We start from the raw sequence: 27758 nt of genomic DNA, 5'->3' as shown, positions 1-27758 counted from the left end.
ATAATGCCATATGGTTTACAACAGAAGAAATATTGCCTAGTTCCTCCTGGTAAAATTTACCTTGCATTAATGCTTCCTTTCTAAAGACCAGGGTCTAGAGATTTAAATCTAGCCACAAATTTTCACTATACACTCACATTTTTCAGCTGAGAATTCATGTTTATATTTGTATCTGTATATCTATACATCAAAACAAATATATGCATGTACATATGTATGTGCATGTGACAGCAACAACTGGTGTTGCCCATGTTGATTAATTTCAAAAGCACAGAAGGATATAAAGTACAAAATTATGTATTCATTATTTTTATTTGTAATCCACCCACTGCCTAAAATATCAGGAAGCTCACTAAACTTAAGCATAAAAGTGGGACAGTTACATATAGAATCATGGGGTGGGTGGGAACAGTTAAAGTAGCTATAACACAGTCATCACCATACAACAGAACTATAGCTATGACGACCACTGAATTTAACTTCCTCACGGCAAAGGCAAAAAAGGAAGACACATTGACTATGTATTTCACCCTTCACCAGAGGAGAAAGTGTATAGAAGTACATAGGAGAAAATGCACTAGAAGTACAAGTTTTTCACAGGCTAAAAGAAATTTTCACATAGATCTGTATTTCAGGGACCTAACAGCCTAACAAGCAACCTAACAGCTAATGTCTTCAAATATGGCTAATGACAAAACCCAGCAACGTGGATTTCTTTTGATCAAGCTTTATAAAAATACCTCAGAGAGGAGATTTCTGCTGGTAGATGAGATAATGGTGTCCATAGTATGTAACATGGGGAGATGCCAGAGATCTTAGAATAGACGTGGTTCAAAATGTCAAACATTCCTTTCAAATATTAAGTGCTCCTAGTAAACTCATCAAGGCTACTTCTCAGTTTAAACTGCTCATGTTGCATTTGGCTTCTCCAAAGTTTCAGTGCCTTTAGTACCAAATGTTTCAAAGTAAGGATTAACTTCCTGCTATGAAAATTTAAGAGCTTGAAAGTCATATTTAACTCAGCCACAAAGCATCTTTTAAAGAATAAGCTTACTGAGTTATAATTTATATAACATAAAACTTACCCATTTTAATGATTTTGATTAAATTTATTAAGTTGTGCAACTATCACCATAATCCAATGATAGAAGGTTTCATCACCCCAAAAGTACCTCGTGAACTCTTACAGTTCATCTTTTTTCCCCAACCCTAGGTAACAGAAACCCACTTTCTGCCTTGTCGGATTGCATTTTCTGGATGTTTCATATAAACTGAATCACACAACATGTAGTTAGTCTCTTGCGTCTGGCTTCCTCTACTCAGCATGACGCTCTTGTGACTCCTCCAAGTTGGAGCATGTATCAGGACTTACTTCCTTTTTGTTACCAAATAATATTTCATGGTGTGGATACACTACGTTTTACCCATCCACTCACCAGTTGATAGACATTTGGGTAGTTTCTAATTTTAGCCGTGAAGAGGCTCACCCATCTAAAAGAGAGAGTCACAGATCATAGAGTTGGGGCCCACATTTTGCTCAAAAGTATGCTGGGTTTGTTCAAGCATTTGGACAATCCAGGAGCATCCAAAGGCCCTAGTTTGCAGAGTCATGTGACATCCGAGAGAAGAACGAGTTCTGCCAAATCATAACCTTCTGCCTGCCCCTCTTTTTCCCCTTTCCCTCAACTAATATTTAATAATGGCAAGAGCTAACACTTATTGAAGGCTTACCGTATTAGAGGCTGATCATTATTTTACATGTATTATCACTTTGATTCTCACAATAACCTAGGAGGTCAGTATTATTTTTGCCTCCTTTCCAATAAGTGAGGGTACTGAGCCCTGTGGCAATTAATTGCTCAAGATCACACAGTTAGGAGCAAGTGACAGGGGAACTCAAGCCTTTGCAGGCTGACTCTAGAGCCTGTATACAGCCACTGCACTACCCTGCCTCTTCCTACCTCTACATGGACCTCCCTTCCCCCGAGGAAGTCCCTCCTGGTTCCCTGAGCAGCTCAGAGACTCCTGTTGATTATCATGTCAGACCTCTGTGCTTCTTCCTGACATTCACTATCCTAGAAATTAGCGTTCAATATTTCCTTCCAGTCTGTAGGCTGAAGATTCAGTCACTTTCTTCCCTGTTAACCATAGCCCTGCTCCAGTTGGGCCTATTTTTGGCATTCAACAAAATAAATGAATCATTTTTTATTAGGATAACCTCCTAAATTCATGCCAGGATAAGTTAGTTGCCAAGCATTTAAAAAAAAAAATCCGGTATTTTCACTTTAGTTAGATCACTTAGTATCAGCACTTACATACTGGAACATACTTGCCATATATAAAATTTGATTTCATTATATTTGATAAAAATCAGAGATATTTGAAGTGAATTAATCAATGGGTTTAATTCATTTAATGGGTTTGAGACACTAAAACCATGTCATGAGCCTAAGAGAGGATGCTGTGTTCCTGGTTATCAGTTAGGAATGTTTATTCCTGCATACCTAAGTTTGAGAAACCTACCTAGCAGTGGATTAATACATAAGGATGATTTTTTTTACAAAAATTTGGCCTCAGGTAGTCCAGGCCGATGTCATGGCCGACAATGCCATCAGAGACCAGAGTCCTTCTGCCCTTTCCCTCTGCCACCAGCACAATGGGTGCCGCGGTGACACACGATGGCTGCCGCTGTCAGTGCACAACGCATGGCAGAGACCAAGGCAGGAAGGAACCAGAGAAGGCAGACAGAATAGTCATACATCCAAAATTTTCCCAGAACCATCCTATGTACCACTCAACTCACGTGACACATATTTACTGAGCAGCCGATCTAAGCACTGGGGATGGTACAGTGACCAGAGCAGAAGAGTCTCCCTGCCCTCCTGGAGCTTATGTGCCAGGGGATCTCAAACAGCTCAGATTTTCTGAGCGTTGCCTATGGCCGAGGCCAGGATTCCTGTCCTGTGCTGTCGGCGCCCTGGGCCACGTCATCCTTTGCTGTGGCATCTGTCCTGCACACCGCGGAATGTTCAGCAGTGTCCCCGGTCCCCACCCAGTAGCTGCGGGTAGCACCCACCCTCCAGCCCCACACCAGGCGTGAAAACCAGAAATGTCTCCAGCCAGTGCCACCAGCCCTGGGGGTCGGTGTTGCCTCATTTGAGATCTGCTGGTCTAGGCATCCGAGTGTGCCACATGCATCAGCTCATCTAATCGTAACAACACAGCCCCTGAGGGGGGGGTAGCATTAGTACCCCCATTCCAGAGACTGAAAAACAAAAAAACCACACCCACTCAGACATTAAGCAAACTGCCCAAGGTCACAGAGTTGGCACAGAGCACACTTTCTTATCCAGTCCACTCCACCCCACAGCGCCCTTGGCTGGAGGGGACACCATGGGCACCTTACCTGCATGGGGGCAGAGGGCAGTCACAGCACGGCTGGCTGAGCCGAATCCCAATCCGCTGCCTTCATATACTAAGTAAGTTAAGTCCATGTTGCTGGCTTAGAACAGTGCCTGGAACATAACAAGGAAAATTAAGTTACAGCTGCTGTAATTATTATTGCCTGGGTCTGACTGCCGCCCAAAACAAAACTAAGGTTTATTAACAAGAGAGAAGCTTGGGCTGGATGTCATGACAAAATGACAAATAATGGCATGTTATATAGCAGCACAGAAGTGTCAGCAACACCATGTTTCCTAAAGCTGGGGGATCAATTCCATGTAATAGCTCTGCTAAGATACTGAAATATAAGTAAAATAGGAAGGAAGTCAAGATACAGCGCTCTCTACATCATTTCAAACTGGAAATCCATCCATCACAAAAACTTCACTGCTTACTGTGAGTTTAGAAGTGATAATATATCACAGGGTCTAAGAAGCATTAGAAGCCTGTGTTTTATGCCGAGACTATTCAGCGTATTCCATCTGTTTATGTCTGTGAAGCCAAAAACCGGGAATTATGAAGCAGAGACAGAGGGCATCCCTAACCACTTTCCCACCAGAGTAAGAACTAGCAACTGAAAACTGTGTCCAAACCAGCTGGTTATCCATAAAAATATATGAATTTTTATTTATTCATTTTATACATATGTACATATATATATATACTTCTTTATAAATGAATACATATTTTGAGATCACACTCTGGCTCAGACACAGTTTGAGATATTAAGGTGACAGCAGTGAGAAAATCAAACAAAACTGCCTGCCTTCATGGAGTGAATATTTGAGTGGTGAGCGACAGAAAATGAACAAGATAAGGTAGGATCTGAACTTAGGATAGAAAGAGTCCACTGCGTTTTGTCTTCTTTCCTCAACTGGTTCTGCTGTATAAAAACAAAAGCCTAGATGAGGCTGACAAAGGCTGGAAAATGTTATATATAACATTAAGCCAATGAGTACTGATGAACTCTTATTTTATAGATAAAGTTGAGTCCCAGAGAAAAGAAGTGTCTTCCCTGAGGTCATGTATATTAACCAGGAATCTTTCTGATCTCCCTCAAAAAAGTAAAAATATTTAAATCAAACCTATTTACACCAAAAAGGGTAAATTTGGTTCCTATCATTGGCATGTCCAATGGCTAAACCTGGGCATTAGATAAAGATAGGTCCAGGGCTTCTAACCCTCTCACTGGGACACTGAGTCCTTGCCCATCTCTTGGTTCTGTCTTCTTCCCTGCCGGCCTCATTCTCACTGGGGTTCAGTCTCTACATTTACATGCACGACTGCTGGCAGCTCCAAGTTTACATGCTACCAGGCAGTGTACAGTCTCCCAGTGCTGAGCTCTGCAGACAGACAAGCCCCAGCTCTACCACCTGCAGTCGGTGTGGCCTCAGGCATATTCCTTTACTTCCCATGCCTGTCTTCCCATCTGTGAACTGGGGACAAATAAAAGTACATATAAGACAGTGTTGGGCAAATTAAAAGATAATGGTGTAAAAGCATGTTCTTCAAGCAGTGCCTGGCCAATACTAAGCACTCAATGAAAGTGAGCTATGATTACTGCCAGTTCATGAACACCATACGGAAGAGCTCCTCCTTCCTCAATGACTCCTCTAGGCAGGAAGGCAATTCAGCCTGCCTGGGTCAGCTACTCCTCCCTGAGCCCCTGGAGCTGCAGGACAGAGCACCCCAATTGGCCAGGATTGGTCATAGTCCCTACTAGAGCCATGGGTGCAGGAAGGAAGATGGGTGAGCCTCTTTTGAATCCTACAAACTACAAGTAGGGTAATGTGTGAGTACCTTACACACATCTGTTCCCTTCCTCTAGCCCAGGCCCTGTTGAGATGTTCACTTCACTGCTAATCCTGTTTACAGAGTGTTAGGACTAGAAGAGACCACAGGAAGAGCTGGTACGACTCTGTATTTTTGCAACTGGAAACCTAAGCCTGAAAAAGGAAACCCAGCTTGCCCAGAGCTGTGCTTCTGATCAGTGGCGATGCAGAGAACATCCAGGTCTCCTGCTGGCAGACCCACCAAAGTGCTCGCCCACCTGCCACGGCTCCCCACTCCTCCACTTTGGCCACAGGTCCTGGATATGCTTGTAGAAAAGGGACAAGGTCTTGGAAGTAGGTTAAGGGTTGTGAGAGTGATATTTTTATTCCTTAATCAACAAACCATTATAAACGGTCACTTACTGATAAATAGCTTGGTTGCCCAAGTAATATAAGGATATACTTAAAGGAACTTGAAGGGACATTTTATTTTACTTGATAAGAAAATCAGGAGAGGGGCGGAAGATGGCGGCGTGAGTAGAGCAGCGGAAATCTCCTCCCAAAACAACATATATCTATGAAAATATAACAAAGACAACCCTTCCTAGAATAAAGACCAGAGGACACAGGACAATATCCAGACCACATCCGCACCTGAGAGAACCCAGCGCCTCGTGAAGGGGGTGAGATACAAGCCCCGGCCCCGCAGGAGCCGAGCGCCCCTCCCCCCAGCTCCCGGCGGGAGAAGAGCAGGCAGAGCGGGAGGGAGACGGAGCCCAGGGCTGCCAAACACCCAGCCCCCGCCATCCGGGCCAGAGCGCAGGGCCCTCGATACTGGGAAAACAGGGCAGCAAGAACAGTGAGCAGGCACTGGAGGCTGGGCGACAGAGGACATAAGAAAAGCGCGCAACCATTTTTTTTTTTTTTTTTTTTTTTGCTTTTTTGCTGCTTTGTTTTGGCGAGCGCTTTTGGAAGTCTTAAAGGGATAGGGACCCCAATACTAGGGAAACAGGGCAGCAAGACCAGTGAGCAGAGGCCTGAGGCTGGCACCGGAGAATAAAGAAAAACGAACGACCACCATTTTTTTTTTTTTTAATTAAAAACTTTTTTTTTTTTAATTAAAAAAAATTTTTTTTTTCCTTTTTTTTTTTTGGATGGGCGTTGTTTTGTTTTGGCGGGTGCTTTTTGGAAGTCTTAAAGGGGCAGGGCGGGACACTTAATCCAGAGGTAGGGAATCCGGGATCTCTGGGCACCCTAACCCCTGGGCTGCAGGGAGCAGGGAGGCCCCTTACGGAGATAAATAGCCTCCCAGCAGCTCCTGCTCCAACGCGACTCCACCATTTTGGAGCAGCTGCCCGAGCCAGGCCACGCCCACAGCAACAGCGGAGATTAACTCCATAGCAGCCGGGCAGGAAGCAGGAACCCTGTCTGCGCGCAGCTGCGCAGCACAAGCCACTAGAGGCCGCTGTTCTCCCAGGAGAGGAGAGCCACAAACCAACAAGAAAGGAAGTCCTTCCAGCCGTCACTCGTCCCAGTTCTGCAGACTATTCCTATCACCATGAAAAGGCAAAGCTACAGGCAGACAAAGATCACAGAGACAACACCAGAGAAGGAGACAGACCTAACCAGTCTTCCTGACAAAGAATTCAAAATAAGAATCATAAACATGCTGACAGAGATGCAGAGAAATACGCAAGAGAAATGGGATGAAGTCCGGAGGGAGATCACAGATGCCAGAAAGGAGATCGCAGAAATGAAACAAACTCTGGAAGGGATTATAAGCAGAATGGATAGAATGCAAGACGCCATTGATGGAATTGAAACCAGAGAACAGGAACGCATAGAAGCTGACATAGAGAGAGACAAAAGGATCTCCAGGAATGAAACAATATTAAGAGAACTGTGTGACCAATCCAAAAGGAACAATATCCGTATTATAGGGGTCCCAGAAGAAGAAGAGAGAGGAAAAGAGATGGAAAGTATCTTAGAAGAAATAATTGCTGAAAACTTCCCCACACTGGGGGAGGAAGTAATCGAACAGACCACGGAAATACACAGAACCCCCAACAGAAAGGATCCAAGAAGGGCAAAACCAAGACACATAATAATTAAAATGGCAAAGATCAAGGATAAGGAAAGAGTGTTAAAGGCAGCTAGAGAGAAAAAGGTCACCTATAAAGGGAAACCCATCAGGCTAACGTCAGATTTCTCAACAGAAACCCTACAGGCCAGAAGAGAATGGCATGATATATTTAATACAATGAAACAGAAGGGCCTTGAACCAAGGATACTGTATCCAGCACGACTATCATTCAAATATGACGGTGGGATTAAACAATTCCCAGAAAAACAGAAGCTGAGGGAATTTGCTTTCCACAAACCACCTCTACAGAACATCTTACAGGGACTGCTCTAGAGGGGAGCACTCCTAGAAAGAGCACAGCACAAAACACCCAACATATGAAGACTCGAGGAGGAGGAACAAGAAGGGAGAGAAGAAAAGAATCTCCAGACAGTGTATATAACGGCTCAATAAGCGAGCTAAGTTAGGCAGTAAGATACTAAAGAGGCTAACCTTGAAACTTTGGTAACCACGAATTTAAAGCCTGCAATGGCAATAAGTACATATCTTTCAATAGTCACCCTAAATGTTAATGGGTTGAATGCACCAATCAAAAGACACAGAGTAACAGAATGGATAAAAAAGCAAGACCCATCTATATGCTGCTTACAAGAAACTCACCTCAAACCCAAAGACATGTACAGACTAAAAGTCAAGGGATGGAAAAACATATTTCAAGCAAACAACAGTGAGAAGAAAGCAGGGGTTGCAGTACTAATATCAGACAAAATAGACTTCAAAACAAAGAAAGTAACAAGAGATAAAGAAGGACACTACATAATGATAAAGGGCTCAGTCAAACAAGAGGATATAACTATTCTAAATATATATGCACCCAACACAGGAGCAACAGCATATGTGAAACAAATACTAACAGAACTAAAGGGGGATATAGACTGCAATGCATTCATTCTAGGAGACTTCAACACACCACTCACCCCAAAGGATAGATCCACTGGGCAGAAAATAAGTAAGGACACGGAAGCACTGAACAACACAGTAGAGCAGATGGACCTAATAGACATCTATAGAACTCTACATCCAAAAGCAGTGGGATATACATTCTTCTCAAGTGCACATGGAACATTCTCCAGAATAGACCACATACTAGGCCACAAAAAGAGCCTCAGAAAATTCCAAAAGATTGAAATCCCACCAACCAACTTTTCAGACCACAAAGGCATAAAACTAGAAATAAACTGTACAAAGAAAGCAAAGAGGCTCACAAACACATGGAGGCTTAACAACACGCTCCTAAATAATCAATGGATCAATGACCAGATCAAAATGGAGATCCAGCAATATATGGAAACAAATGACAACAACAACACTAAGCCCCAACTTCTGTGGGACACAGCAAAAGCAGTCTTAAGAGGAAAGTATATAGCAATCCAAGCATATTTAAAAAAGGAAGAGCAATCCCAAATGAATGGTCTAATGTCACAATTATCGAAATTGGAAAAAGAAGAACAGATGAGGCCTAAGGTCAGCAGAAGGAGGGACATAATAAAGATCAGAGAAGAAATAAATAAAATTGAGAAGAATAAAACAATAGCAAAAATCAATGAAACCAAGAGCTGGTTCTTCGAGAAAATAAACAAAATAGATAAGCCTCTAGCCAGACTTATTAAGAAGAAAAGAGAGTCAACACAAATCAACAGTATCAGAAACGAGAAAGGAAAAATCACGACGGACCCCAAGGAAATGCAAAGAATTATTGGAGAATACTATGAAAACCTATATGCTAACAAGCTGGGAAACCTAGGAGAAATGGACAACTTCCTAGAAAAATACAACCTTCCAAGATTGACCCAGGAAGAAACAGAAAATCTAAACAGACCAATTACCAGCAACGAAATTGAAGCGGTAATCAAAAAACTACCAAAGAACAAAACCCCCGGGCCAGATGGATTTACCTCGGAATTTTATCAGACATACAGGGAAGACATAATACCCATTCTCCTTAAAGTTTTCCAAAAAATAGAGGAGGAGGGGATACTCCCAAACTCATTCTATCAAGCTAACATCACCCTAATACCAAAACAAGGCAAAGACCCCACCAAAAAAGAAAACTACACACCAATATCCCTGATGAACGTAGATGCAAAAATACTCAACAAAATATTAGCAAACCGAATTCAAAAATACATCAAAAGGATCATACACCATGACCAAGTGGGATTCATCCCAGGGATGCAAGGATGGTACAACATTCGAAAGTCCATCAACATCATCCACCACATCAACAGAAAGAAATACAAAAACCACATGATCATCTCCATAGATGCTGAAAAAGCATTTGACAAAGTTCAACGTCCATTCATGTTAAAAACTCTCAGCAAAATGGGAATAGAGGGCAAGTACCTCAACATAATAAAGGCCATCTATGATAAACCGACAGCCAACATTATATTGAACAGCGAGAAGCTGAAAGCATTTCCTCTGATATCGGGAACTAGACAGGGATGCCCACTCTCTCCACTGTTATTTAACATAGTACTGGAGGTCCTAGCCACGGCAATCAGACAAAATAAAGAAATACAAGGAATCCAGATTGGTAAAGAAGAAGTTAAACTGTCACTATTTGCAGATGACATGATACTGTACATAAAAAACCCTAAAGACTCCACCCCAAAACTACTAGAACTGATATCGGAATACAGCAAAGTTGCAGGATACAAAATCAACACACAGAAATCTGTGGCTTTCCTATATACTAACAATGAACCAACAGAAAGAGAAATCAGGAAAACAACTCCATTCACAATTGCATCAAAAAAAATAAAATACCTAGGAATAAACCTAACCAAAGAAGTGAAAGACTTATACTCTGAAAACTACAAGTCACTCTTAAGAGAAATTAAAGGGGACACTAACAGATGGAAACTCATCCCATGCTCGTGGCTAGGAAGAATTAATATCGTCAAAATGGCCATCCTGCCCAAAGCAATATACAGATTTGATGCAATCCCTATGAAACTACCAGCAACATTCTTCAATGAACTGGAACAAATAATTCAAAAATTCATATGGAAACACCAAAGACCCCGAATAGCAAAAGCAATCCTGAGAAAGAAGAATAAAGTAGGGGGGATCTCACTCCCCAACTTCAAGCTCTACTATAAAGCCATAGTAATCAAGACAATTTGGTACTGGCACAAGAGCAGAGCCACAGACCAATGGAACAGACTAGAGAATCCAGACATTAACCCAGACATATATGGTCAATTAATATTTGATAAAGGAGCCATGGACATACAATGGCGAAATGACAGTCTCTTCAACAGGTGGTGCTGGCAAAACTGGACAGCTACGTGTAGGAGAATGAAACTGGACCATTGTCTAACCCCATATACAAAAGTAAACTCAAAATGGATCAAAGACCTGAATGTAAGCCATGAAACCATTAAACTCTTGGAAGAAAACATAGGCAAAAACCTCTTAGACATAAACATTGGTGACCTCTTCTTGAACATATCTCCCCGGGCAAGGAAAACAAAAGCAAAAATGAGTAAGTGGGACTATATTAAGCTGAAAAGCTTCTGTACAGCAAAAGACACCATCAATAGAACAAGAAGGATCCCTACAGTATGGGAGAATATATTTGAAAATGACACATCCGATAAAGGCTTGACGTCCAGAATATATAAGGAGCTCACACGCCTCAACAAACAAAAAACAAATAACCCAATTAAAAAATGGGCAGAGGAACTGAACAGACAGTTCTCCAAAAAAGAAATACAGATGGCCAACAGACACATGAAAAGATGCTCCACATCGCTAATTATCAGAGAAATGCAAATTAAAACTACAATGAGGTATCACCTCACACCAGTAAGGATGGCTGCCATCCAAAAGACAAACAACAACAAATGTTGGCGAGGCTGTGGAGAAAGGGGAACCCTCCTACACTGCTGGTGGGAATGTAAGTTAGTTCAACCATTGTGGAAAGCAGTATGGAGGTACATCAAAATGCTCAAAACAGACTTACCATTTGACCCAGGAATTCCACTCCTAGGAATTTACCCTAAGAACGCAGCAATCAAGTTTGAGAAAGACAGATGCACCCCTATGTTTATTGCAGCACTATTTACAATAGCCAAGAATTGGAAGCAACCTAAATGTCCAACGATAGATGAATGGATAAAGAAGATGTGGTACATATACACAATGGAATACTACTCAGCCATAAGAAAAGGGCAAATCCTACCATTTGCAGCAACATGGATGGAGCTGGAGGGTATTATGCTCAGTGAAACAAGCCAAGCGGAGAAAGAGAAATACCAAATGATTTCACTTATCTGTGGAATATAAGAACAAAGGAAAAACTGAAGGAACAAAACAGCAGCAGAATCACAGAACTCAAGAATGGACTAACAGGTACCAAAGGGAAAGGGACTGGGGAGGATGGGTGGGTAGGGAGGGATAAGAGGGGGAGAAGTAGGGGGGTATTAAGATTAACATGCATGGGGGGGTAGGAGAAAAGGGAGGGCTGTACAACACAGAGAAGGCAAGTAGGGATTCTACAACATTTTGCTATGCTGATGGACAGTGACTGTAAAGGGGTTTATAGGGGAGACCTGGTATAGGGGAGAGCCTAGTAAACATAATATTCGTCATGTAAGTGTAGATTAGTGATACCAAAAACAAAGCAAAAAAAAAAAAAAAGGGCAGTTCCTGTGTGGTAACCTCCAACGAGTTCTACACAAGGTACAAAGGGCATATAAAAGTCTAGGCAAAGGGTCTGTTTGTGTTTATACAGAGGATCAAAGCCTAATTGGGCTACCCCGAAAATGAACTAAGATACGATATGAAAAAGAACTTCCAACATCTGCACTCTCTGGAAGACTCATGCCAGAAGATGATCATCAAAAAACCCCAACAAAGATCCACGCACTGCTGCAGCTGTAGATGCACTCATCCCACCAGCTCCTGGACTTGCCGTGGGAATGAGGAAGGAGATATCTAAGCTGGCCTGTGCATACAGTAAAACAACAAATTTGACTGGATCTATACTGTTGGAACTCAACCAAGAATTTGGAGAAGTGCAAATTGTAGCGCTCCAAAGTCTTACAACTACAGACTATTTACTGTTAAAAGAACATATGGCATGTGAACAGTCCCCAGGAATGGGTTGTTTTAATTTGTCTGATTTCTCTCAGACTGTTCAAGTTCAGTTGGACAATATCCACCATATCATAGATAAGTTTTCACAAATGCCTAAGGTGCCTAACTGGTTTTCTTGGTTTCACTGGAGATGGCTGGTAATTACAGATATGCTTTGGTTATGTAACTATACTCCTATTATGTTAATGTGTGTGCACAATTTAAGTAGTAGTTTAAAACCTATACAAGCTGAAGTTACTCTACAAGAAGATATGTCAAAGAAATAATCAATCTTCCCATGTTTTCTGCCGCCTGCTACTTCTATAGCTTTTCTTCTTCCTTCCTAATTACAACCCTTAAATAGAATTCGTGCCTCATATCAAATTTACCGAGTATCATAAATCTTCCAAGTGGTAAAGATACCTCAAGACAAATGCTGGGCATAGAAGCCACAGGGCATAAATATGCAAACAAGTAAAAAGCTAACCTTTTCAAACAATAAGGCTTCCCTCTCACTTACCAACTTCACATTTCCCTGTATGGCCCCGGAAGATGACTGGTTAGCCAGAGACGGGTAAGATTCCTCAAGGGAGGAACAACCTAAGACAGGCACAGTCGCAGGGGGGCCATCAGGTGAGAAATTGGGGATCAACAGAGGTGAGGCTTAGAACCTCACCCCCCCTGTTCTGAGAGAAATCTTCTGCATACGTGGATGTTTTATTGCCCTGGTCTAGCTTGGATTAACACATAGTCTACAGGCACACACCTGATCATCTACATTTGCTCTCTTACAACACTAAACTATGTTTTCTACCTTTATCTTGCATCTACCTACCACTTCAGCATTTTATTAAAAATAATAATAATAAAGAGAGAAATGTGGTATCCACATATAAATCAAGTATAAAAACCAAATGAGTATTCATATTTGAACTGACTGTTTAGAGTTCATAATGCATGAGCAAAACCGAAAGTTTCTGTGATGACTGCCCTTGTACTGTTCACTATGTAACTTATTCATTATGTAAGAATTTGTTCTACATGTAAGAACTTGTTTGTTATGCCTCAGAAGATTGGAGACTGACGAAAATTAGGCTTGGGGTGGATTAATGATTGTGCATTGAGCATTGACTCCCCTATACAGAATTTTATTGTCGTTAACAACCATTTGATCAATAAATATGAGAGATGCCCTCACAAAAAAAAAAAAAAAAAAAAAAAAAAAAAAAAAAAAAAAAGGACAGACTTCCAATGGTAAAATAAGTAACCAGGATGTAATGTATAGCATAAGGAATATAGTCAAGATATTGTAACAGCTTGGTAGGGTGATAGCTGGAACCTAGAATTATGTATATAAATGTTCTACCACTGTGTTGTACACTTGAAACTAATGTAATGTAATACTGTGCGTCAACTACCCTTCAATAAAAAATAATTATTATTAAAAAAAAAAAAAAAAGAAAATCAACTTTTAAAATAATCAAAGGCAAAGATTTCTTAGATACAACACCGAAGCTCAATCCATAAAGGGAAAAAAAGGTAAGTGGGCCTCGATCAAAATTAAGCAAATGGTGATGCTCAGAGAATGAAAAGACAAGCCTTTGATGGAAACTATTTGCAAATCATATATGTGATAAAAGACTTGTACCCAGATTACATAAAAAATGCTCAAAACTCAATAATCAGAAAATAAACAGACCAAAACAAAAAAAAAATCGGCAAAAGATTTGAACAGACACTTCACCAAAGAAGACATATGGAAGGATGGTAAATATGCACATGAAAAATCATCAACACTGCTAGTCATTTGGAAAATACAAATTAAAACTTTAGTGAGGTGCTACTATGTAACTATTTACAAATCTAAAATTATAAAGCTGACCAGACCAAGTGCCAATGACGTGATATAGACCCGCCAGGAACCTCAAACACGAGAGCAGGAATGGAAAATCGTGCAAGCACTTTGAAGAACAGTTTGGCAGTTTCTGAAAAAGCTAAATATCTATTTCCCAAATGCTCCATCCATCCCAATCTTAGGTGTCTACTCAAGAGAAGTGAAAGCATATGTCCACACAAAGACTTGTGCATGAATGCTCACAGAGCTTTGTCAGTGGTCCCCCCAAACTGGAAATGGCCCAAACAAATGATTGGACAAATAAATTATGGAATATCCATACATTCAAAGACTACTTGGCAATGAAAAGAAATGAATTATTGATACACAACACAATATGAACGAATCCCAAAGTTAATATAAGTTAGAGAAGCCAAACCAAAAAAAAAAAAAAAAGAGTTCATGCTGCATGGCTCTATACATATTAAATTCTATAAAATGCAAACTAAGCTGTCATGACAAGGAGCAGATCAGGTGCATGGGGCTGAGGGCAAGGGGACAAAGGAAAAACAAGAGAGAGCACAAAGGGAAACACAGAAATTTCTGGGGATGATGGAGTCACCCTGAGTGTAATGATGGTTTCATGAGCATACACCTATAAACTAAAACTTATCAAACTGTGTCCTTTAATATGTACACAATTAGACCTCAGTTTTTTTTAATGTACTGTGAGAACAATAACGAAAATACTCAAACTTCTCATCCATTTGGCCTCCTCATTATTCCTTAAACACAACACATTGCAGATCTGCTTCTTGGAGCCTTTGCATTTGCTGTTCCCTCTGCCTGGAATGCTCTTCCCCAGTTATTCAAACACCTTGCTCCTGATATCTTTTCTGTCTTGGTTCAAATATCACCTCTACTTCATAAGTTTAATCCCTTCCCCCGATGCTCCCTTTTCCTCACCCCCATTTTATTCCACTGTTTCCCACTTAACATCTGACATTCCACATATTTTGCTTATGCGTCTAGTTAATGAATTGCCTTTGCCTATAAGCTCTCTTGGAATGGCGAATTATTTACTGTTTTTATTTACTGCTCTATTTCCTGAACCTGGAATGATGTCTGGCACATATTAGAAGCTTCATAGTATTTGCTGAGTATTGATCCATTTATGTTTTTATTTCTTATGTGTTCACAGGCATCTTACAATAGCATTTTTCTGTCTACATTGCAGATATGTATCATTAGATTCAACTATTTAAAAAACAAAAGCCCTGGCCAAAATTTTTTTTCTCTTTCAATTATTAGTTCATAGAACAAAACTGTTTTAAAAATCAAAGTTAAATATGAAATAATGTATGTTATAGCACTTAGTAAGTTGCAAAATGTTACATTACTATTAATAATACTTGTGAATAACCCCAGACTAATTTCCTGAGTCTGAGGTAACTTAATTCTGAGCAAATCACTTCAAAAGTATCTGGACCTCAGTTTACACACCTGTAAAGCAAATAGTTTAAACTTAATGCCTAACATCTGCAGGAAAGTTTAGTGTAGTACTGTAAAAATATCAATTGTTATTGGACAGACTTGGGTTAAAATACTGGCTCTGCCCAACACCCACAGTCGCTGGGAAGCTACTTACCTTCTCTAAGTCTCAGTACCACATCTGTAAAATGGGGGCAAAAATTGCCTCTTCGCAATGCTTTAAGAGCAAAATGAGATACCACCTAAAAAATGCCAAGCACATGGTAAGTGCTCAAAAAGTGATATGTATTGTCTCAATGGATTTTTCCTTTGTTGAGTTTTTGATCCATATTTAACTCTACATGAGTTTTGTCTGATATTCCAGTCCTTTCTACCCCATAAGGGGATTTGGTTTTAATTTTGATTCTAATATTTATAACTCTTGAAAGTTGAATGAATTAAAGCTGCTAGCCAATAAAACTTAATTCAGTGTAAGTGTTCCCAGGTAGAAAGTTTCCAAATAACATTTAGTCCCACCCACCCATCTGGCCCTGGACAGTCTGAAAGTTTAACCACATGCACACTGCTCTGTTTTAAATGCCACAATGAACAGCACAGGCTTAACTGCAATTACATAGTCCCTGGTGACCACTGAATATACAGTACATCATGTCAGGAAGGCAAAACTGTCAGATTAGTGGAAATTCATTTTGGGATTGCTGGGTAATTTCAAGAGCTGACAGCCAAAGAAAAATCTGTGATCCCTTGTATGTGCCAGAATATATCATTCTTTAACAGCAGTTGTTTGGGAACTCAAAATGCAGCAGTATTCCAGATTCTAAAGTTCACTTCTAGAGCGAAGTTGGAAAAGAAAATGTGAATGATGAGATCATCATTTTAAGTGATAAAAAATGTAAAGATTCTTCTTGTACCAGTGTTAGATAAACAAATAGGAGATGGGTTCACAAAGCTCGAACAGGCTATTGTAAGCAGTCACTTCCTATCTAAAGATTCAGAGCTACTCACTCAGATAACAGTTGGACATGAGTTCAGGGCTCCGGAGGGAACCGACTGCTCTGGAGTTCTTTGTCTCATGTTTTCGGAGATGGTTTCTAGAAGTTGCTTGGCCTGAGATGAGAGTTTTCAAACTCTCCACTTCAACCATTAGCCAAGTTGATGTTTTCTAGGTGAGAATTTGTGGATGGACAAAAACAATTCACTTAGTAGATAAGATGTGATAAGATAAGAAGTAGGAAAACTTCTAAAAGTGGTAATACGTACTAACAGCTGCTCTGTCCCGGGCACTGTGCTAAATGCTCTACTCTGTTCTTAGGCCTCACTTAGACCTTCGGAGGGCAGCATTCTCATACCCAGGGCTCAGCTGAGGAAGCTAAGGTTTAGAGAGGCACAGCAACATGCCTGTGGTCAGACCACTATTACACCATTACCTCTATGTGATTGGATTCTAGGCCATCTACTCTAGAGTAGCGGTTTCGCCCCACAGAGGACATTAGGCAATGTTCAGAGACGTTTTTGGTGGTCACCAGCATGTGGCAAGCAGAAAGCTCAGAGATGCTGCTAACCACCCTACTGTGCAGCAGAGAACCATCAAGCCCTAGACATCGATAAGTACTGCAGGATGGAGGCTCTCAAGTGCGGCCCTGGACTGGCAGCTTCAGCATCCCCTGGAATCTTGCTGGAAGCTCAAACCACGGGGATACAGGGCTCCACCCCAGACCCACTGAGGGGGTGGGGCCAGCAACCTGTGCTTTCACAAGCCCTCCAGTGACAGGCTCTGGTTTGACAACCTGACTCTGAGTTTGACAACCACTGTTCTAGGGCCATCTGAATATGTGGGCTGAGATCCAACTCACCCTAAATGCTCACAAGTCCTCAAAGTCCAAAACAGAAGGAGCATCAAGGCCTTTGGCTTGTGGGACTCTGCCCCGTCAGAATTCTCTGTCAGCTGGACACCTTTCCTTGTTTCTGAAGCTACAAAAGGATGCTAGTCTGCCCAAGACCTTCCCTCTGATGGGCAGGAACCAGAGAGTGTGACGGTGAATTCTTCAGGGAGACTGACTGTCCCCACCAATGCTCCTCAGAACACTAAGGTACTCTTATTAGCAACAGATAAGTGAGCATGTATGTACTGGCCCCCCACTTAAGTCAGATTCTGGGAGAGGTGCTTGCACATACATCATCTCATTTGTTATCATTAATAAGAACAACAGTTGTTACCATTTCCAGAGGACTTTTCATGAGCCAGACATTTTACTTGCATGATCTCATTCTTCACCTCTGCCCTCAGAGTTAGGTTTTGCAATCAGGCCCATTTTAGAGATGAAGAGACTGAGGTTTGTGATTGTACACTAGAGACACTCCATCTAAGGCAGGCATGCTCCAACTGGGTTGCCAAATTCCAATGTTAACCTCACGGGGAGTGAACAGAGCACCAGGCTGGGATGAATGGAACTTCCACCGATTAACAACAGCTTCTTCTTTTATTTGGAAAATGGAAGGTTTAAACTGAAGCAATTCTAATTTCCTTCACACATAACCAGTTATAATTATGGTGGATAATAATTGCTCTATTTTCTTAGGATCAGCACAATAAACACTATAACTATTTACATTGATATTTACATTGATTTCATTACATTTGCACTGGTATCAATTTACACTGACATAGCATTAGAAATTTTCCACATGCTTTTCCATCTACAATCTCACTTTAGTTCACCACTGTTCAGAGACGTATAAGAGGAAGGCACGTGCTGACTTCATTTGACATCTGAACACTAGAATGCTGCACGGCAGCAAACATTTATTGGATCCTTGCTACAGGCCTGGCAAGTGCTGAGTGCTGGATAATCCTTGTCTCTTTTACCCTCACAGAGACCCTATGAGACAGCATGTCTCTCCCCACTTCTCAGATGAGCAACTGGGGCTCTGAGAGAGGCTCTGACCCAAGGAGACATGCCACAAGGCATTGAACCAGTGATTGACCAAACCCCAAGTCCAAGCTCCTAGCCCTACAATGCCTGGATCTTCGAGGAAACAGAGGCACAGAGAGCCAGGACTTCCTGAATGACATGTATCCAGTTGGAAGCCTAGAATAAAATCCAAGCCCCTGCCTCCCGTCTATAGTCCTGCTACTAGAACACAATTAGACTTGACCCTTTTTGAGGAGCTGGAGGGTGGGCATGGAATCATGGCCAGATTCATCCTCACGACAGAAGGATCCTCACCTTCACCCAGCTTTCTGTGCGGAGGTGGGGCGGGGGCAAATCTGCATAGCGCCTGCTCCCTTTAAACGGATGCACTAGCCCCTTGGGAGAAGCAGCTCGATGGTTCTGTCACTTGTGAGTAATGCACCATAGCTCCCTGGTGGTGAAAATGCCAGATTATACAATAGCATGCTTTGGTGTGCAGCTGTCTTTAGAATAACAAATCTCCTCTTCTGCTCCTGAACATTACGCTTTAATAAAAACCAAAATAGTGGCCACAAATCCCCGCTCTAGCTAAAGGGCATGCCTTACAAATTCACACTGGTTATACCAAACCCCCTCCCCAAAACACAACCTGTCATAATTCATAGGGAATGGCAGGCTGCGGGGGGTTACCTTGGAGTTTTGGGGGTCTGGGGGGAGAGGGAGCAGGGTTTCTCAACCTTAGCACTACTGACCCTTCAGATCTGGGGCTGGATCAAGCTTTGTTGGGGAGTTGGGGTGGGGGGGCTGCCCTGTTCACTGTGGAATGTTTAGCTGCATCCCTGCCTCCTCCCACTAGAAGCGCCCCCACTCCAGTTGTAACGACCAAAGATGTCTCCAGACATTGCCAAGTGTCCCCTGGGAGGTAAGCTGGCCTCCAGTTGAGAGCCAGTCCATTAATGAGAGAACGAATAGCCAACCACGTCGTGGGCGGGTGTTAATAGAAATGCCTTATGGTTGAAACTTCTTTCCTAAAGAAAAAAAACAATAAATTCCTCTCTGGGAAGCATTCAGTCTCAACAGAGTGCAACATAAAAGAGATCTCCCGCCGCAGTGGTCTTAGCTCAACGCAGCCCTTTCCTCCCAGGGGTCGTAGGGGGACAAGGGGGTTGCAAATCCTCTGTGAAGCTGGGCCTGGGAGACAGCAGGGCGGACGCCAGGCAGAGCTAAAGCTCCCCCATCTCAGCGGCACTCACACCACCTTCACACATTCCAAACTTAGAGGTGAAAGCACGCAGGTGAGAGATGCGGAGGAACCGCAGGCTTGGAAATAGCTCTGGGGGTGCAGGGAGGACGAGGACAGGTTTCCTTCCTGCCTGCCTTCAGGCCAGGAAAAGAGGGTAGAAAGAAATTGAGGTGTTTTTCTTTGCAAGAGGACACAATCTGTGCTCACCTCCACATACTCTATTTCAGGGAATCAGTATGTTCCCCAAAAGCTATTGTTTGTCTCATAGAGTTTTAAAAAATTTGGAATGATTGTGAACATTTAAAAATTGGCATATTGCTTATAAAAATACAGTCATCAGGCTTCTCAAGAAAAATCTCCAGCTCTGGATGCATTAGGCCAGCAAGTCTGTGAAGCATCCGTGAGCTGGGGGCTGAGTGGTGGCGCCCCCTGCCTGCAGGGAAAGGATTTTGCTGTTCACTGCAGACCCTCTCAGCCCACTTGCCAACTTACACGGCCTACTGAGGTTCTGTTCCCTTCTCTGTGGTTTTAAAATGTGTTGCATTAGGCAATATTTGATATATTAAAAAGATATTTAACACATACATAATTTAGAAAGCATAACAAAACTAGCATCCATGAATCTGCCACCTAACTTTACAACTAGAACATTACTTTATTCATTATTCTTTCCCTCAATCCCTCTCCCTCTCATGTATACATTTTTCTGCATTTTGTGTTTATTATTCTCCTAACTTCTTTGTATTTGGTGTTATCACATATGTATGCATCTCTAAGTATGTTGCTTAGTCTTGCTTGTGCTTGAGTTTTATAAAAATGAGCCCCTAGTGTATGTAGTCTTGGCCGCTTTGTTTTTATCACTCAGCTGTATGCTTCACAGATCCATCCACATTGTTGCATGTAGCTGTAACCCTCACTTTTTTCACTGCTGTGTAATATTCCCATGCACTGGGATTCATTTATTTCTTATTTCAGGTTGTTCCTACCCACCCCATTTCATTTGGCTTGCTCCTTCTCAGGGATAGCTTTATAATGACATATCCTCTGACAGCCTCAGTTGCCATCTGCCAAAAGAATATGCTTTCCAGTTATTTTCCATATAAGCATTCAGATTTTTCCCTTCCAAATACTTGCCACAATTTGTAACCACTCATTAAATTTGCTTATTTTCTGGCTCATTGCTACTTCTTAGTAGATTGTATGTTCGATGGGGGGAAGACCTGGCCTGCCTGGGTGTGACAGTCACCTCAGCACTCACCATAGTCCTGCACGCATAACAATGAACATATATTGTTTTTCTTTGGCAAGGAATTAAGATCACACTCCCTGAAAAATGCTACCTGGCCATCTCTGCTGGAGGTAGAAAACCCACCTGCCTTGTTTCCTGGCGCCGGTGGTGGGTGGAGGTACTTGGGGAACACCTGTCGAGAGCCACGACAGAAGGGACATGTGCAAATTCTAGCTCATGATCTTGCTCCTCGTTTGCCTCTCCCCCCGGCAGAAATGCCAACACAGTGGTGAGCCATTTTGATCCAGACAGATAAGGAAGTTGCCCTAGCAAAGGAGGAACCACAGGAAAGGAGGAGTACGGATGACAGATACTGTGGGATGGCCACACCAGCCCCAGGTTTAGAGAGAAAATGAACGGCTTTCTTGTTTAAGCCAAAGTCATACTGGGTCCCTGCAACAACAATCAAATGTCTGTGCTAACAACGGATATGGTCCACCAGGAGGACACCACAGGGAGGGATTTCTTTCCCCCAAGGAGATGTATCCAACCACTAAACAATCCTCTGCCTCCACCCTCCTTCTGTTGGCCCCATAAAGGTGACGAATGTGCCCCGGGATCCAGGTGCCTCTCCCAAGCACCACCTCCCTCCCTCTCTCCAAACTTCCGCACCCTCTGACACCTTCCTTGTTGATTGCACTTTAAAATTCTCTCTTTCCCCAGTTGGTTCCTTCATAATGCTGGTGATCAGACTTTATTCTTAGAGTATCAGAGAAGCTGAGAAGGAGACAGTGAGGGGAAGGAGGCGACAGGAAGAAGCAAGGACAATCCAGTTCTGAAGCGAGAATTCACAGATTTTACCTAGAAATTAGTTTTGGATCTGCTGCCCCAAGACATAGAATAGACAGTGAAGACCCAAGAGAATCTAGTATTTCCCAAATCTTTGCAGCCTGAAAATGTTTAAGGCAGATGCAGCTTAACCAGGTGCCCTCCTCAACAGAAACAAAATCTTCATAAGCCACCTGTAGCTATTGTAATGCAACTTCCCAGAGAATGTGCCAAAACAAACCATTTGTGAAATATACACCAAAGGAACTAAAGGAAGTGACTTCTTGTATGGGATCGGTATTTATGTACCAGGAAAATGTTGAAAAACATTGGCCAAAAACAATAATTTTAGAGGAGCTAGTCAACTGCCCATCCCTCTGACAGCAATTAACTAACAGAAGCTGTTGTCTATTCAGGCCTTTCTAGGGCTGGCATAATGAAGCCAGACCATTTTAGGAATAAGAGATGACTTATTTTTCAGTTCCCTATAAACCCAGGGTTTGCCTGTAACTCATCTAGTAATGGTAGCAGCTCATGGAGAAATAAGATGTAATCATAACAAGTGGCCACCATGTTTTGTGTGCTTCCTACAGGCCAGGTAATAAGCCAAGTGTTCTACACATATTACCTCATTACAATCTCATAACAGAACTATGATGTAAGTTCCATCCCCATTCCTAGCTGGCGAGAACCAAGACATGGAAAAGCTCAACAACTTCCTGAAGCCCATCTTACCAGCAAGGCATAAATTCAGGATTTAAAACCAGTTCTACCTTTCTTTTTAATTATGACAATCTTTCTCAAAATCCATCCACTTGCGTATCTCATACAGTTTTGCCATATCTGTGTAACAACTGTTATAAAGACATGAAATACTTTTCTTTCAATCAGCTTTCCTTATATTTTTGCTCAGTTAAATTTATTTTAATGGAAATGTTACATGAAAACCATAAATGTAAAACACCAAGTATCATTTGCCTTAAATAGATAACCACCTTAAATATATCACAATATAAACACAAAAATGCTATTAAATCTATCTTAACTTGGCAGCTAAAGGGTCTGAACCTGAAATGTGCTCTTCCTTTGTTAAAAAGGCAGATTAACAGGTGATAAAGTGATGTTAGAGACATACTAGCACCAAGCGAACTTCCTGCTCAACCCAAGCAGAAGCCCTCAAGAGAATTCAGTGGGCAAATCTTTTCCACTAGGAGTATCAGTGTTATTTCACGATGAGTGAATGTACTCCCAAACCATACTGAGTATAATATTTTCTTTTTAAAGAAACACCATATTATTCTCTGCTCTCATCCAAGACACATATGCTGGGAACCAAGACTTACCTCCCGGACATTTTTATATTTTGCATCAATTACCTACAAATGACATTAAGCTTGTTCATCTTAAAGCCCACTGCGAATTCCTGTTCATGACAAAACTTCAGAGAAAAGTATAAAAATTAATCTACTCTTTTTCAATATGGATGTATCCACAAACTTACTGATTCATTCATTCAGTGAATGCTCACTAAGAACCCTAAGGGCTGAGAATAAAGTGGCAAGCAGTTCAGACACTGTCCTGCCCTCATACAACTTATCAAACAAGATAATGGTGTGACAATAGCTAAACTACACGGCAGTGCTTGTCTAACAGCAATGGAACAGTGTGCAAAGCCCTCCTGCTCCTTAAATGGAACATGGGACTGAGAAGTTAGGCTGGTGGTAGACGTGCGGAAGGAAGGATCGTTAGCTGGCCTCTTCCAGACAGTTTTCTGGGAGTGACAACAGTCCGGGTAACTGTCCTTGGCTTACTGACTGGAGGGGAGCCAGCTTCCTGAAGGTGTTGTCTAGGATCTCAGTTTCACCACTCATTTTATTAACTGCGCTTCCTCATCAAGTAGGGGAGTCACAGAACCCTCTCCCATTGCCAGAAAAGCACTAGCGATCAACCACCCAGTGTCTGAAATCAAAAAGTCACAGCTTCACGACTCGGCAGTGCCACCCACTATTTCTCTATGACCTTGACATGTGATTTTCCTAAGTTTCTTTATCTGTAAAATAGGATCACACTAGTAACTGTCTGGTGAAGTTACTATAAAGATCAAGTAAAACAATACACTGAACTATGATCACATGACAGCCAGGGACAATGTCTCTACAAGATTCTATCGCAGCCTGAAACACTACCCATGTAGAAATGAATGGGCCAAGACTCTAAGCTCCTACGGGCATAGAATGTGGAAGGGAAAACCTTACCTTGGGGTCTGCCACGCCCATGCTTCCCGTACCGATGCAGGTCCACCTGGCATTCACTACACCAGTGGTTCTCAAACAGGGACATCTCACAGTATCTGGAGAGGCTTTTGTTGGTCACGACTGGGCAGGGATGCCACGGGCAGGTAGCAGGCAGAGCATAGGGACACACAGCACACGGACGTCCTCCGTCAGAGATCAGGGTCAGAACGTTCTGCTCACGTTGTGGAATGTGGTGAACTGCACCAAACCAGTGGAAGGAAGGTTTCTAAGTCAGAACACCTGAGCCCTAATGGAACCAGCCGATGCAGTGGGGAAAACAAGGGCACTTCGAGGGGAGAGAAAAATCAGGGTGAAAGGGGAAGTCTGGTGAGAGTGACTAAGCCGAGTCTGGATGGGGGAGCCCTGCCATCTGGAATGTCTGCTCCATGAATCGAAAGGGCAGTCGGCAGGGGGGTCCTGGCAGCACATGGCTTGGCAGTGAGTGGCTCCCTTCAGTGTTGTCCTACACAGGGACCTATTTTAGAGAGGATTACATGTAATCAAAGATGTAAATGAGTAACCCTGAGGTGTGACTCGGTAAAATTTCACAAATTTAAGGACCTTGGAGGGGAGGTCAATGGGTCAGCCAAATATGGCTCACGCCGAACTGTATGACCTTTGAGTGCAAATCAATGCAACACAACGAGATGAGTCCAGAGGAGCAGGGGGTGCCAAGGTGGAGGCGCAGCCCAGCGCTCGTCGTGGTCGCCTCCCCCCACGGATGGAGAGGGCTCGGAAGGCCGCAGGCCCAGCAGCAAAGACCCTGGGCCGCAAGGAGGCACCGCTTCTGCCACTCAGCCGGAGAAGTTCCTTCCTCTTGCTGAGGCTCAGGGTCTGCACCGTGGAAGGGGATGCTAAGGGGACTTCCCCTCAAGGACGGGGTGAAACGGTGGGCAAAGTACATGGGAAGGACGCCACTCATGGCAGCCATGATGATGGCCTGTTGTACAAAGTCCCAGCCTGGTTTTGAAACAGGCACACGACTGAAACCGTGTGGTCGGACAAAGGCTGTCAGCTTACCGTGTTACCACTGGCCTGACAGGTAAGCGGGCTTCCCGTGGGGCTTGGTGCTCTATATTTGAGCACTCTAATTGGGAAAATGAAGTCCCAGCCAGGAAAAATTACAGATATACAAAATTTCTATTTTCTGTATAACTCACAAGCCAGAATTTCCAGTGAGATGTTGGAACTTATCTCCTGCCTTTCTTTAGGATAGGAATATTCTTGAAACAAGAAACTGCAGACAGCTCTCATTGCCTTCTGGGCAATCACGTCTTTAGAGTAAACTCCTGAGGCTTATCATGTCATGAATTGCATCTTACTCATGTCCTTGGAGAGCAGTTATAGATGGATGGGTGTTGGAGTGGAAGCTTCCAAAAGCTGATCTGGTTTCAAAGGGGAAGAATGTTCTTTCAGCTTCTGATGGCGTACAGTGGGCAACTCTCACACCCATCCCGAGTCTTTTGGTGGAACACAGTGGCTATCTGCTGCCACGGCACTGAAGAAGTTTTCCAGTCTAATAACTGGGATCCGATCTCATCTTTTTCATGTGCAGAGAGAAAGCATGTTTGCCTGCAATTAGCAACTTTTGACCCATCTTCTCCTGGGAGCTCAAGACCCAACAAAGCATTTAGCCAGTATTTATTGAACCCCTTCTATGTGTGTGATGTGCTGTGCTAGAACCTAGAGGTGCAGGGGAACAAGACATAGTTATAACCGGGGTGACCTCCAGGGAAAGCAGCAGGGACCAGGACTGGAAGCGCTGATCCTGGTCGGTCAGGGTCTCAGCAGCAAGAGGCGCACATGCCGAGTGCAGTGCAAGGAGCAGTGAAGAAAGGGACTGCTTACACAGGTGGGGCAGCATTTTAGAAAAGCAAAATGGTAGAGAGCTGGACGTCGGCAACAGTGACAGTGGGAACCATTACTAACCCCAGGCTAAAGGGAGGAGAAGGAAAGGTGCCACCAGGTCCCAGGGAGGTGACAGCATGGAGAACACGGGAAGGACCTGCAGCCTTTGCTAGAGTGACAACCAGCCTGCAGACACGTGGCAGAGAAGGCAGGCAGGGAACGATGCCCTGCTCCTTCTCTTCCACCCTTGGATCTTCACTGGTGCCCTTAATGCCCAGCCCAACAGGACACTGGGGGGCAAAGGGCCCAGCGGTGCAGACCCCGCAGTGAGCCTCCCAGGGCACTGAGCAGGTGGCCGTGGCATGGATCTAGAGAAACAAGTGAAAGAGATCCGGCGCTGCCTTCTTTATCTGTGGTATTTTAATTTTGTACATTTTGTATTCAAATGACGAAGAAGGAAGAGGAGATGAGGGAGAAAGTGTAAAAGAAAGAAGAAAAGGCAATGACAGGTGGAGAAAGACAAGTAAACAGGCAATTAAATTCAGCGGGAGTGTGTTCTTGCAGCAAGCGCCAGTTGCTATAGGAACATCAAGAAGAGATGCTACCTCAGGCCTGGGGAGCCAGGTAAGACCTCCAAGGGAAGGAGTCTCTGAACTGCTACCTGAAAAGCTGGTAAGAGGGTGGAGAACGGCATTTACAAAGGCCCCAAAGTGAATCAAGGTTCTTAAAGGTCAAAGGTAAGTTTGGGGAGAAGCAAGAATTAAGAGTGGAGAAGTACAAAGAATTAAGAGAGGACCAAAAAGGGCCTTGCAGGTGACAACAAAGAGCTCGGACTTCATCCAAAAGCAAACGGGGAGACACTGAAGAGAGTGACAAGAGTCAATTGGCACTTTCATGTTTTCCTCGAACTTTATTCCCAGGAAGTGCATTTGATGCTGTCAACCTTTCAGCAAACACATACCTGTTTGTCCCTGTATTTGACAAAAAGAAAGTGTGCGTGGGAGATTGGTTTGTCTTTTTAATCCATGGCAGAGATCCAAAGGACCAGAAACAAAACCAAAAAAACACAGGTGGCTCTTCTGGGTAGGTGAATGTTTCCCTGAGAAAGGAAATTGCTGATGCACTTCTGTACCAGCCACTGCACGCCTGAACAGAGATGCCAACATTTCTAAAGGCAATCTGACACACCTTTGGCATTTAAGAAATAGAAGTCTTAAGTCTCCGCATCATGAGCTGAGCCCAGATTAATGACCTTTCAGACTATAGGCTCAAGGAATGAGAAATAGGTCAGCCTTACAAAGAATTTTAAGGCATCACTGAACCACAGCAAATCAGGCTTCTCATTGGTCCTACCCACCCTTAAGAAACTGACCCTCCCCATATCCCAGGAGACTCAATATCACCTGCTCCTTCCATTTTGGAGGTTGGGAAAATACATACAGACTTCCTGCTAAACACTACCTTTGGTGCAAAACAATGGACATATATAAATAGATGTTAATTCTTCACCAGGGACATCATTTGCTGGCAACCAGTTCATGGAGGAGAGCCAATTTTCATAACTTATATGAGTGACCTTTGCATATTTGCTTTTTCATCATGAGGTGTATTTATGCAATAAATGAATCATGCAATA

General features: G+C 42.8%; 1 long non-coding RNA gene across 1 annotated transcript in view; it reads right to left on the bottom strand.

Moving 5' to 3' along the window:
- Positions 1-24551, bottom strand: part of LOC118920686 (uncharacterized) — a 223985-nt gene extending 199434 nt beyond the window's left edge. The window contains exon 1 of the long non-coding RNA XR_005028018.2: positions 24236-24551. This is a non-coding gene — a long non-coding RNA (uncharacterized LOC118920686). The remainder of the gene's footprint in view (positions 1-24235) is intronic.
- Positions 24552-27758: the final 3207 nt, after the last annotated feature.

This window comes from Manis pentadactyla, chromosome 5, assembly GCF_030020395.1.
Source record: "Manis pentadactyla isolate mManPen7 chromosome 5, mManPen7.hap1, whole genome shotgun sequence".
NCBI classification, from domain to species: domain Eukaryota; kingdom Metazoa; phylum Chordata; class Mammalia; order Pholidota; family Manidae; genus Manis; species Manis pentadactyla.
This window is presented reverse-complemented; position numbering and strand designations above follow the sequence as displayed.